The 12,271-nt window shown below is 42.3% G+C and overlaps 1 pseudogene; it reads left to right on the plus strand.

Moving 5' to 3' along the window:
- Positions 1-1,453: 1,453 nt before the first annotated feature.
- LOC126624744 (uncharacterized) lies at positions 1,454-12,271 on the plus strand (annotated as a pseudogene).

The following is a 12,271-nucleotide window of genomic DNA, read 5'->3' on the forward strand; positions in this document are numbered from 1 at the left end:
TTTCAATGTCTACAGTATTCAATTGGGATTTTGAGAGATTTTAATTCTTTTAACGAATCTAGGGGTATTCAATCAGGATTTTAAGTGATTCTCTGAAATTCAAGGTGTATTCAATTAGAATTTTAAGATATTTTATTAAAATCTTTAGAAATCCAGGTGTATTCAATTAGGATTTTAAAGAAGTTTATAACATTCCAGGTGTATTCAATTAGAAATTAATTTTAAAGAATTTGAGAAAGTTGAGGAATTAGAGGGAATTGGAGAGATTTCGTAGTGTATTTTAAGCATCCACAAATCTCACCTCTCCTCGTGAGATTTCAAGGGAATTGAATCAAAATTTTATATGGAATCTCTACAAATCAATTAAACTCCATAAAAATCCATGGATTTATAAATTCATTAAAATCTCTCAAATTCTCAATTGAATACAGACATGGCTCGATCAAGTCTTGATTGAATTAAAATTTTCAAGGATTAGAATGAGGTTCTGATAAGGTTCAAATTATTTCAGTAATCGAAACATGTGGCTGATCATATGAGAACGAGTTAAGTGCATAAAGTGACTAGGTTTAGAATCCTAATCCAAGTCAAAGAAGTCGAGACCGGATAGAAATTGAGTTTCGGCTAAAGAGGGGATTTAAAGAGATGAACTAAGAAGAGATCCATGTGAGTGCCGAGAGGGTATAGTCCTATCAGAACTCTACCTCGAAAAACCTGCTTATCACGAAATCCACCCCTATAAATAGAAGTGGTTTTGTACCATGAGAAGCCCTTCAACTCAAAACGCTCAACGCGAAAAACCTCGCTCTACGCAAAACCCTTTTCACAACCCTAAGAAAAATACTTAATTATCCTAAACCTCTCGTCAACACATCCTTCTGTCTGGATAAACACTGTCTCTACGTGAAACCCTTCTCACACCCTAAGTAAAATACTAATTATCCTAAACCTCTCGTCAACACATCTTCAGTTTGGATAAACACTGTTTTGATAACAAAGCGACATCTTCAGTTTGGACTAACATCATTGGAACCGTAGAATTAGGTGATTTAGGAGCATCTTTAGTTTGGATTAACAACATTGCTTATGGTTGGTTGGTTACCTATCCAAGTCTCAACTGGCGAAGAGTTTCTGATTCTTTCGCCTAAAGAGATCACTTCATTAGCTCTCCAATAGATGAGATGTTCTATGATTGGTTATCTGAGGTACACTTTTGAGATAGTCTCCTAGCATTTCTTTTAGACAAAAATATTAAAATCAAGATGCACCATAGAACTTTTGTTTCGAAATTGAGCAAAACGGCATCGTCTGCAGCGCTCCCTCTCTGTACAAAGAGAAATCAATCGCGCTGCACTCATGCACTCCGTTTTTCATTGTACATGAGTGCACTACCGATTCTGGGAATTTAGGATTTTAGAAGGCGCTATGCCTGAAAAATCTCCACCGTTCCAGAATGTAGAGGACCATCACGATTTTGCGTGGCCCTCTGGCCAGAGGCCGAGGGTTATCCACGAGCTCATCGTCTTCTTCCGAGAAAATCATTGCGTCCGTGCTCTTCGAGAGGCTGCCTGTTGTTATTTCCAAAATCGACCCCGTCGTTTATGCCTATCAGGAGTTGGCGTAAGTTTGCTTCTTAATCTCTATGTTTCTCTGTCTTGTTTATTTTCTGTTTGGTTGCTCAGAAAATGCAACTCCGCCTATGTCTTACATGGCCGGTCCCAAGCCCGGATAAAGGAGGAGGGGGAGGGCGTCAGGTAGTCGACAGCCGGCACTCCATGATCACGTCGAATCCTTATGATAATGAATCCAGAACAAAATCGCGCTAAAGCTAGGGCGTCACCCGTAAGTGGCGCGCTGTGTGGCCCGAGCACAGTGATAAGTGAGCAAGGGTCGCTGTATCTCCATCGGCACCCGGATGCAGTGTTAAATGAGCAAGGGGGCCATAGAAACTTCTTTTCGAACGACTCCACTCAAAGTTGTTTGGGAGCATATGCTCCTATCAACTTTACCCGGGACACACAAAAGAAGTACTTTGATCCTATTAGACGGGGGAGGGTGAAGAAGCTAGGACAGAAGGGTAGAGTTCAAGAGAGCAAAATGCGTTTAGGAACGTGGAATATAGGAACCTTAACGGGAAAATCTATGGAAGTAGTGGAAGTTATGGTGAGGAGAAGGATAAATATTATGTGCCTACAAGAAACTAAGTGGGTTGGTAGTAAGGCAAAGGATCTAGAAAACTCAGGGTTTAAACTTTGGTATTCGGGCACAAATAGAACGAGAAACGGTGTTGGCATCATCGTGGACAAGACCTTGGTACAAGATGTTGTAGATGTCAAGAGGGTAGGAGATAGAATCATGGCAATCAAGATTGTAATAGGACAAGAACTTATCAATGTGATTAGTGCGTACGCACCTCAAGTAGGGTTGGATACGAGTTCGAAGGAGAAATTTTGGGAAGATCTTGGAGACTTGGTGCAAGGAATTGCTCAGACGGAGAAGTTATTTATAGGAGGAGATTTAAATGGACACGTGGGCAGGGAGACAGGCAACTATGGAGGTTTTCATGGTGGCCATGGTTTTGGGGAGAGAAACGAGGATGGGGAAGCTATCTTGGATTTTGCAATGGCATATGATCTCTTCTTAGCCAACACCTTCTTTAAGAAGAGAGAAGAACATGTGATCACCTACAAGAGTGGGTCGTCAAAAACACAAATAGATTTTCTTCTAATGAGGAAAGGGGATCGTATAACTTGTAAGGATTGCAAAGTTATACCAGGAGAGAGCGTGGCTAATCAACATCGCTTGTTGGTGATGGATGTATATATCAAAAGAGTAAGACAAAAGAACAAGACTTGGAAGTGCCCAAGGACTAGATGGTGGAATCTAAAAGAAGAAAAACAAGCCATTTTCAAAGAAAAGGTAATCACCCAATGTGTGTGGGATAGAGAGGGGGAAGCTAGCCAAATGTGGGATTCCATGGCTAGTTGTATCCGAAAAGTAGCAAAAGAGGTATTAGGAGAGTCCAAGGGCTTTGCCCCACACCAAAAGGAATCTTGGTGGTGGAATGAGGAGGTACAAACAAAGGTGAAGGCTAAGAAGGAATGTTGTAAAGCCTTATACAAGGAGATGACCGATGAAAATGGTGAAAGGTATAGAAAAGCGAAGCAAGAGGCGAAGAAAGCTGTCAGAGAAGCTAAGTTAGCGGCTTACGACGATATGTATAAACGACTAGATACCAAAGAAGGAGAGTTGGATATCTATAAACTATCTAGAGCAAGGGAAAAGAAGACAAGGGACCTAAACCAAGTGAGGTGCATCAAGGATGAGGATGGAAAGGTTCTTGCTACAGAGAACGCTGTTAAAGACAGATGGAGAGGTTATTTTCATAATCTCTTCAATGAAGGACATGAAATGAGTGCTTCTTTAGGGGAGTTGAGTAACTTAGAAGAGTGTCGAAACTACTCTTTTTATCGTCGAATCCGGAAGGAAGAAGTGGTTGTAGCTTTGAAGAAGATGAAGCATAAAAAAGCAATAGGCCCAGACAATATACCAATCGAAGTGTGGAAACTTTTGGGAGAGACAGGTATAACATGGCTCACTGACCTTTTCAATAGGATTTTGAAAACGAAGAAGATGCCAAATGAGTGGCGAACGAGCACTTTGGTGCCTATCTACAAGAATAAGGGCGACGTACAAAATTGCATGAACTATAGGGGTATTAAGCTAATGAGTCATACAATGAAGCTCTGGGAGAGAGTCATTGAGCATAGATTGAGGCAAGAGACACGGGTTTCGGACAACCAATTCGGGTTCATGCCAGGGCGCTCAACCATGGAGGCAATCTATCTCTTACGAAGATTGATGGAAAGATATAGAGATGGGAAAAAGGATTTACACATGGTCTTTATAGATTTGGAAAAAGCGTATGATAGGGTCCCAAGAGACATTCTTTGGAGGATTTTAGAGAAGAAAGGAGTACGAGTAGCATATATCCAAGCTATAAAGGATATGTATGAAGGAGCAAAGACTGCCGTAAGAACTCATGAAGGACAAACCGAAAGCTTTCCCATAACTGTAGGATTACATCAAGGCTCATCCTTAAGTCCTTACCTTTTTGCGTTGGTAATGGATGAGTTAACAGGACATATTCAAGATGATATTCCTTGGTGTATGCTGTTCGCAGACGATATAGTGTTGATAGATGAAACTCAGGAAGGGGTAAATGCAAAGCTTAACCTTTGGAGAGAAGTGTTGGAATCTAAAGGTCTTCGCCTAAGCCGATCAAAGACAGAATATATGGAGTGCAAGTTCAGTGCAAATGGAGGCCAAAACGAGTTAGGGGTGAGGATCGGAGATCAAGAAATACCAAAGAGCGACCGTTTTCGTTACCTAGGATCTATCTTGCAAAAGAACGGAGAATTAGATGGAGATCTCAACCATAGAATACAAGCTGGATGGATGAAGTGGAAGAGTGCATCCGGAGTGTTATGTGACCGCCGTATGCCACTGAAGCTCAAGGGAAAATTTTATAGGACGGCAATAAGGCCGGCGATGCTGTATGGCACAGAATGTTGGGCGGTGAAACATCAACACGTACACAAAATGGGTGTAGCGGAGATGAGGATGCTTCGTTGGATGTGTGGGCACACGAGAAAGGATAAGATTAGGAATGAGGATATCCAGGGTAAAGTAGGAGTAGCCGAAATTGAAGGAAAGATGAGAGAAAATCGGTTACGGTGGTTTGGACATGTGCAAAGAAGGCCTACTGACGCTCCGATTAGAAGATGCGACTATGGGACAGAGGTTCAGGGCCGAAGGGGTAGAGGAAGACCTAGGAAAACTTTGGAAGAGACTCTAAGAAAAGACTTAGAGTACTTGGATCTAACGAATGACATGACACAGGATCGATCACAATGGCGTTCTAAGATTCATATAGCCGATCCCACTCAGTGACTTGGATTTTCCAAGTCTCCAACCGAGAAGTTTTCCTCACTCGGAAAATTAAGGGAACACTACCCCAACCTACATGCTCCACTCAGAAAGCTTCAACATACAAGCTTCAACAAAAGAAAATTCAAAGAACTTAGCGAAGAAGGCTTTGGTGTATTTAACACAATACGTTGAAATGAAGGAAAGCTTATTTATTGATATCCCCGATAAGCTACAAATATGTACATATACATGAGTCAAAATAAACACACAAGAGGGAGCCTTCACAAAGGTTGCTTAGGAGAAGTCTCAGCAGTCGGTAGAGCCCCAGAAAGAGAAGGCACCGGAGGGGGATCATTTGGAGCCTCAGTACTGGACAGAACCCTAGAAGGAGGAGGCATCAGAGGTTGATCATTTGGAGCTTCATTACGCGGTACAGCCCCAGAAGACGAAGGCAATAAATGCCTTTGGAACAAACCCACAAATCTCTGATGATCAAGTAAAACCTAACCATCAGTTTCCTTCATCTGGTCAAGCTTCCTCTTCATGTTTGTAGCATAGTCATGTGCGAGCCGGTGCAACTGTTTATTCTCATGCTTGAGCCCTCTAATCTCCTGTTTGAGACTCATCACTTCAGCCGCCAATGATTCAACTTGGCGGGTTCGAGCAAATAGGCGTTGGGCCATATTAGACACAGAACCTGCACACTGAACACTGAGAGCCAGCGAATCCTTAACAGCTAACTCATCAGACCGTTTGGAAAGTAGTCTGTTATCTTTGGGAGTGAGAAGGTTCCTGGCCACCACCGCAGCGGTCATATCATTCTTCATCACGGAATCCCCAACGGTAAGAGGACCAGTAGGGGAGACGAAGGATGGGCGCCATATGTTGTCTGGAGAAGGCGGGGCTGCCTCTTCAACAAGGTTCAAGTCAAAACGACGGTCGGAGGGGCCAGACATTTTCAAAGGTGTTGAAGAGAGAAGAGGTCGGACAAATCAAGATCTTAGAAGTGCAAGAATGAAGCTTCTACTGGTGGAGATTCAAGTGTGCTTTGGAACTTAATGCCAGCCCCTATAAAAATCTGCACTCGACGGAGCTTCAGAAATCGAAGAGGCGCCTGCTCAGAAATCGAAGAGGCGTTTGCTTTCTCAAAAGCTGGGCTGCTTAGAGATCACGAGGGTTGATCTCAGAAATCGAAGAGGCGTTTGCTTTCTCAAAAGTTGGGCTGCTCAAAGACCTCGAAGGCTGATCTCAGAAATCGAAGAGGCGCTCGCTTTTTCAAAAGCTGGGCTCCCCAGAGACCACGAGGGCCGATCTCAGAAATCGAAGAGGCACCTACTTTTCCAGCCTTGTCAGCACCTGTCACACGCACACTCAGCTTTGCGGAAATTATGGGCATTCTGTCGAAGACTTCTGGGGAAGTAGAAAACACATGAATCTTACTGTTCAATCACCCACTTCCCACACGCAACAATAGCTCATGGGTACCACAGATAACTTTGCCAAAGTTGAGCACGTGAAGCTTGCAGCTCCCACTACATCGCTCTGACCAAGAAGGGTAAAAGAATAGCAAAGAAACAGCACTAACAAAGTTTAGACCCATAAATTTTGAAGGTCTAGCTACCATATTATTACCCACAAGGGTAAAGGAATAGTACCACTGCTGGATAATTGGAAAGTCCCTGTGTGTCAACCTCTGTGCTTCGTGGCAAGGTAGACTAGCAAACATGCCCAACCTTTACTCACATTCGAGAAAACACTCCCAATAAGATTGCTTGCTCCAAAATCGAAGAGGCACCGTCCTCCGAATCTCGAGAGCCAGACTCTCAACATGACTACTTTCTTAAAAATCGAAGAGAGGGTAGAGGAACAGTACCATTGCTGGATAATTGGAAAGTCCCTGTGTGTCAACCTCTGTGCTTCGTGGCAAGGTAGACTAGCAAACATGCCCAACCTTTACTCACATTCGAGAAAATACTCCCAACAAGATTGCTTGCTCCAAAATCGAAGAGGCACCGCCCTCCGAATCTCGAGAGCCAGACTCCCAACATGATTACTTTCTCAAAAATCGAAGAGACACTGCTCCCCGAATCTTCGAGAGCCAGAACCCCAGCATGATTGCTTTCTCAAAAATCGATGAGGCATCGTTCTCCGAATCAATCGAAGAGGCGCTCGCTTTCTCAAAAGCTGGGCTGCTTAGAGACCACGAGGGCCGATCTCAGAAATCGAAGAGGCACCTACTTTTCTAGCCTTGTCAGCACCTGTCACACACACACTCAGCTTTGCAGAAATTATGGGAATTCTGTCGAAGACTTCTGGTGAAGTAGAAAGCACATGAATCTTATTGTTCAATCACCCACTTCCCACACGCAACAATAGCTCATGGGTACCACAGATAACTTTGCCAAAGTTCTCTGCCAAAGTTGAGCACGTGAAGCTTGCAACTCCCACTACATCGCTCTGACCAAGAAAGGTAAAAGAATAGCAAAGAAACAGCACTAACAAAGTTTAGACACATAAATTTTGAAGGTCTAGCTACCATATTATTACCCACAAGCGTAAAGGAACAGTACCACTGCTGGATAATTGGAAAGTCCCTGTTTGTCGACCTATGTGCTTCGTGGCAAGGTAGACTAGCAAACATGCCCAACCTTTACTCACATTCGAGAAAACACTCCCAACAAGATTGCTTGCTCCAAAATCGAAGAGACATCGTCCTCCGAATCTCGAGAGCCAGACTCTCAACATGACTACTTTCTCAAAATCGAAGAGAGGGTAAAGGAACAGTACCATTGCTGGATAATTGGAAAGTCCCTGTGTGTCAACCTTTGTGCCTCGTGGCAAGGTAGACTAGCAAACATGCCCAACCTTTACTCACATTCGAGACAACACTCCCAACAGATTGCTTGCTCCAAAATCGAAGAGGCACCGCCCTCCGAATCTCGAGAGCCAAACTCCCAACATGATTACTTTCTCAAAAATCGAAGAGACACTGCTCTCCGAATCTCGAGAGCCAGACCCCCAGCATGATTGCTTTCTCAAAAATCGAAGAGGCATCGTTCTCAGAATCTCGAGAGCCAGATACCACAGACCACTTTTTCAAAGTGCTCTGACAGAGTTAAAACATGTGAAACTGGCAGCTCCCACTACCGTGCTATGACCAAGCAGGGTAAAGGAATAGCATTACTACTTCTTAGGGAGACTCCTATATATGTCGACCTCCATCCCCAACAGACAGGCAGACCTGCAAAAATGCTCAACCCTTCATCATATCTGAGAGGGCACTCCCAACGAAGCCTTTCGAAATATTCAGCTTTCCTTCCCCCCGATAATACCTCTGCAAACAAGCTATACTAGAGCAAGAATATCTCATATCATCAGGGTTAAAAGCAAGAGTATCCCATATCATGCTTTTTCCCTGTCTTTTCCTTTGACCTTGTTTTTACCTGCAAGACAAGGAGAAAGAGAGCAATCAGTCAGCACTTGGAATCAAGCTTCCAGCCAGGAACTGACTGCCTGGAACCCCTTACCTGATTACTTACCTGGCATTGCTCTCGAGTACTCATCTTCAACATCTTATATTTCCAGGGAAGATTCCGCATCTGCTTGAGGAACATATAGGGCAAGTGCGAAGGATACAAGGAAGCATGTGGAGACAAGCGTAACAGCACACGTGCCGATACATCTATTACTCTGTCAAAAGCAAAAGTATCCCATATCAGCAGGGTGGAACGTACTCTAGATTTGATGGACTTGTTTTGACCCTCAAATTCTTCAGTCGGCCTTATACTCTGGAGGAAACCAGAAAACCCTCAAGCTCAGTTCAAGAATAAGCCTGTGGAAAGTTACTTCTTCAAAAGAAAAAGTATCTCATATCATCTCTTCTCATTTTTCTTCTCTTTATCCTTCATGCTGCTGCAAGATGGGGAGAAGGTGAACAATCAGTCGGAGCTCTGATTGCTTGCCTTGTCTGTCACCTCTTTCAGCAGACCCCCTAGCTCGGCGACTTGGGGGACTCCTACTACATGGTTTGTATCGCGCTTGACCAAGCCTGAAACTACAAGTAAGCTTCAAGTGAAATTGATACATTACCTTGTGCATCTCCACCAGTTAAAGATACCACCCCTGGATGGAGGAAGAGTACTTCCAGAGAAGATGCCACATCTACCTATGAGACAGATAAGGCAAGTCAAGACGACACCACACTCCGATACTTAGAAGTTTCGTGATTACGAGATCATTCTCCTACAATATTTCCTAATGTCATTTGTACTAAATCATTCACTTGTACTCACTAAAGGAGAGCTTGAACCTATGTACTTGTGTAAACCCTTCACAATTAATGAGAACTCTTCTATTCCGTGGACGTAGCCAATCTGGGTGAACCACGTACATCTTGTGTTTGCTTTCCTATCTCTATCCATTTATATACTTATCCACACTAATGACCGGAGCAATCTAGCGAAGATCACAAAAAGCGACCATTTTCGCTACCTAGGATCTATCTTGCAAGAGAACGGAGAATTAGATGGAGATCTCAACCATAGAATACGAGCTGGATGGATGAAGTGTAAGAATGCATCCGGCGTGTTGTGTGACCGTCGTAGGCCACTGAAGCTCAAGGGAAAATTTTATAGGACGGCAATAAGGCCAGCGATGTTGTATGACACAGAATGTTGGACGGTGAAGCATCAACACGTACACAAAATGGGTGTAGCGGAGATGAGGATGCTTCGTGGGATGTGTGGGCACACGAGAAAGGATAAGATTGGGACTGAGGATATCCGAGGTAAAGTAGGAGTAGCCGAAATTGTAGGAAAGATGAGAGAAAATCGGCTCCGGTGATTTGGACATGTGCAAAGAAGGCCGAATGACGCTCCGGTTCGAAGATGTGACTACGGGACAGAGGTTCAGGGCCGAAGGGGTAGAGGAAGACCTAGGAAAACTTTGGAAGAGACTCTAAGAAAAGACTTAGAGTACTTGGACCTAACGGAGGACATGACACAAAACCGAGCGCAATGGCGTTCTAGGATTCATATAGCCGACCCCACTTAGTGGGAAAAGGCTTTGTTGTTGTTGTTGTTGTTGTTGTTGGTTGCTCAGAAAATGCGAGAAAGTGAACTAGATAAAAAGGGTAGTGCTTAGTTGCACAGAAAGTTGTGGAAAAGAAATGAAAGGAAAGAACTGATAATGTTGATTAATTTTATGTAGAAGTAGAAAATATGTGGTCTTGCTGATTTGAGCCGCGCAGCTTTACGTTTTAATAATATTGGGGACAAAACATTGCTGTGCAAAACCAGATTCAGATGTATGGTTTTTGCTCTGAATTGCTCTGTTGGGTGATGTTTACTGTTCTTAACCGCTGAGCCGATGGCGGGTTCTGGCAAGTGACCCAAGTCTTCGATTTTGCTGTTTTTTTGGGTGATGATGTGATAAGGTGATAGATATTGACTAGGGTACCTAAATTTGTAAAAGTTTGGTTTATTCTGTTGGTTATGTAAATTTGTGTTATGAGTGGCTCATGTTGGAGTTTCATTCCCTGAGATTATAGGTTCCGGTGGCGACAGCAATATAGGCGCATATATCCAGATGAGCTTTTAGACAAGTCTAATGCTAGGTGAGGTTTGTTTGAAAGGTTAACTACGACATATAGGTTTACGTTGTTATATGCTCATTGAATCGCAACAACATTACATGTTTAGAACTTGAAATTGTATTCACCCCTCATTCCTTAATTGAACTAAATTTCCTAATATCAGGTCTGTTTGTTGATTGGAATGTCATTAGATATTCAACGTGTATTGAAACATAATGATTTCAGTGTACCTCAAACTATTTATCAATTTCAATGGCTCCAACTCCTCAAAAGGCTATCATTGGTTGAAAATTCTTTGAAATGACAATACATTCTGTAGTGGATTCTGTTTCATGGGTCTCAGAGTTATGAAAAGGGATAATCTTGATATTAGCACGAGGAAAGGTGTTTAGCATCACAGTCCAGTTCATTTATTCTGTTCTAATTTTATGGGTAGAACTCAAAGTATAGTTTATAAGCAACTTTTTGGCTTATTGTGTAAGCCTTGCTCACACTTGATGCCCACAAGACATGTGCAAATACAAGTTTTCACCCTAGCTCTAGCATGACACTTACTTTTGGTGAACAGTGGAAAAGGTGACTACCAGAAAGATTATGAACCTGCTCCGCGGATCACTGAAGCTGACAAAAAGTATGCAGTATAATTTTGATGATTTTTTTATAGGAATTTGTTTTTTCTTGCTCGTTTTGAAATTCAGTTTGCTTGAAGTTAAGGAGCACGTAAAAGTTCTTATTGCTTGTAATGTTGCGAAAGCTTCATATTCTTTGTAAAACCTTTTCTACAACCTTGTTGGGAGTTTGAAGAGAGACAATTGTCCTTTACTGCCAGCCGTTGGACATTTCAGTGATTTTTATTGGTAGTTATGCCCTGAATGTTAAAAGTTGATTCGTTCTTTAGGTCATTGCAGAGAGCCCATGACAGAAGACTCTATCTTCTTCTCTACGGAAACACTGATGGATCTGCTGGAAAGTCAGTCTGGCATTTTCCAAAAAAAGTTTACTGGTCTGAAAAGACACCGCGGAAGGTGATGGTTGCTATACGACACCATATACTTATATTCTTATCCTCCTAAAATCTCATGTAGTTTCTTCGTGTTTCTGTTTCTCGGTTACATAAATCCAGTTTATTTTCAGTGTGCAGAATCTGCATTAAAATTAGTGTTTTTGTAAATTATATTTACCTTCTTACATGGGATTGGCTTCAACCGATAAATGTTAAAATGCATATTGGTGTTGCCTGTCAATCCTGTATATTAATCACAACTTCATTTTCCCCGATTTTTTTCAGCAATTCTTTTACAAGTCTCGAGTGATTGCAACGAACAAGTTAAACATTGGGAAGTGCAAGGATTATGTCTGGGTGACCATGAGTTGATGGAGTACTTTCCTGAGAAAGCTGAGTTCCTTAACAAGATGATCATTAGCTGAATACCAACACATTTATTTTGTTCTTACATAAAGTTTTTACGATTCAGTAGAAAAATGAGTATAGACTCTTGGCTGAACTCCAACACAAGTATTTTGTTCTTGCAACAAGTTGAATGTTGTACATTTTATGGTTTTTGTGGCGGAAGCTGGCTCAGCACTTGAATCTTTTGAGTAGTTTCCTTTGAGTTATTTTGTTGCATGGGAACTGTTCTTTGTGGCCTTCTCATTTGGATCAGTGCTGTTTCTCAATGTAATTTGGCCACTTTTACTTGCTGTAATTGGTGCTGTTGAGTTGTGGATTCACAAGAAGTTTTTTTA

The sequence above is a fragment of the Malus sylvestris genome, chromosome 5 (assembly GCF_916048215.2).
Source record: "Malus sylvestris chromosome 5, drMalSylv7.2, whole genome shotgun sequence".
Lineage (NCBI taxonomy): Eukaryota > Viridiplantae > Streptophyta > Magnoliopsida > Rosales > Rosaceae > Malus > Malus sylvestris.